Here is a 1,857-nt window from a genome sequence, read left to right on the forward strand (position 1 = left end):
AATATATAAAACAAAAATTGACCAAAATGAAGACAGAAATAGCTTTCTACAGTAATAGTCGAAGACTTCAATACCCCTCCCTTCAATAATGGACAGAACATCTACGGAGGTAATCACTAAGGAAATAGAGAACACAAACAGCACCATGAACCAACCAGACCTAACATACATATATAGAAACCATGGAAATCAAAACCAGGCATAAAGAGGGGACTGCTGTACATGGCTTTCTTTCCTGGGTCTCCAGCCTGCAGACAGAGATTGTGACTTTTCAGCCTCCACAGTCGTTTGAGCAATTAAGGAAATGCAAATCAAAACCCCAGGAGATACCACTTCACATCCCGGAGGATAGCTACAATCAAAATGAAAGACAATAACATAGTTTGGCAAGAATGTGGATACCCTGAATTAATTGAATGTGGATAAATTGAAATTCAATTGAGCATAAAATGGTACAGCCACTGTGGCAAACAGTTCAGCAATCCCTCAGTATGCTAAACACAGAGTTACGACAGGACCCCGGACTTTCTACTCCTAGGTGTCTACCCAGGAGAAATGAAAACATACGCAGACAGGAAACTTGAACACAGATGTTCACAGCAGCATTATTCGTAGTAGACAAGAAAGTGGAAACAACCCAGATGCCTATCAACCGATGAATAGATGAGAAAACATATAATTCATAGAATTTCAATGAAGTCAAATATTATTTGGCAATCTATAATGAGAAATTAAATACTGATTTGTGCGACAATATAGACGAATCTCAAAACCCTTATGCTGAGTCAAAGAAGCCAGCCATGAAAGACCACATACTGTATAATTCCAATTATATGAAATGAGCAGAATAGGTAAGTCGACAGAGAAAGAAGGTAGATTTGTGGTTGCCTGGCTGTCTGTGCTGGAGGGGGAGGAAGGAGTGGAAACGGTAGTGACTGTTAATAGGTCCTAGGCTTCTTTTTGGGATGATGAGAATGATCTAAAATTAGATTATAGTGTTGGCTGCACAACTCTGTAAATCTACAAAAACCACTGGATCCAACACTTTAAATGTGTATAAATTACATATCAATAAACTCATTTTTTAAAAAATGGGGATTTTCATGGAGCAAAAGTCTAACGAGCGTATCAACAACCTACATTGTCAAAGGAGCCCTAAGGGAAAAAAAATCATCAAACCAGCAAGCACAACAGACCTTAACGAGGAACTCACAAAAAGTGGAATAATCAGTTCCTTTCTTTACAAATGCAACTGAAATTTTTTTTATTAATGTTTACTCTTATTATGGACAAGACCCTGAAATTTGACATAAATATTTCCTTCAGAAAATCCTAGTCCATTGGCAAAATTTACCCCAGACTCAGAAGCAAGCTGAAATAGGATTCTAACCAGGTAATAAAAAACAATCCACTGATTCAATGTTTTTAGTTGTAAGCAATATAAACTAATTCAGGTAATCTTAGTCAAAATTAATGTCATAAAATAGGAAACTAGCTTCTGAAAGCTAGAAGAACAGGCCCAGGGCCACACGGTCATTGTCACTGCACAAACGACACTCCACAACTGTTAAAGGAGCTACCCGCCACCAGAACTGACGGGCACACTCGCTGTTCCTTGCAACACTTTCAGCAACCTGATGTCGCTGCTAGAATTGTTGCTGTTTCTTCTGCTTCCAGAAATTGGCTGTAGGTGCTAGAATAGATTCTCCTGTGTCGGGGCTGCTTTGGTTCGGGAGATTGCAATCCAAAGCCCAGGGTGGCTGCAGCAAATTGGTGCAGCCTAAGCTAATGCACTCGCTCTTAGCTCTAAGGCCAGCTGAAAAAGAGCTTTGGGTTTTCTGCTTATAAAATAAAGAA

Source organism: Propithecus coquereli, unplaced genomic scaffold (genome assembly GCF_000956105.1).
Source record: "Propithecus coquereli isolate 6110/MARCELLA unplaced genomic scaffold, Pcoq_1.0 Scaffold46, whole genome shotgun sequence".
NCBI classification, from domain to species: domain Eukaryota; kingdom Metazoa; phylum Chordata; class Mammalia; order Primates; family Indriidae; genus Propithecus; species Propithecus coquereli.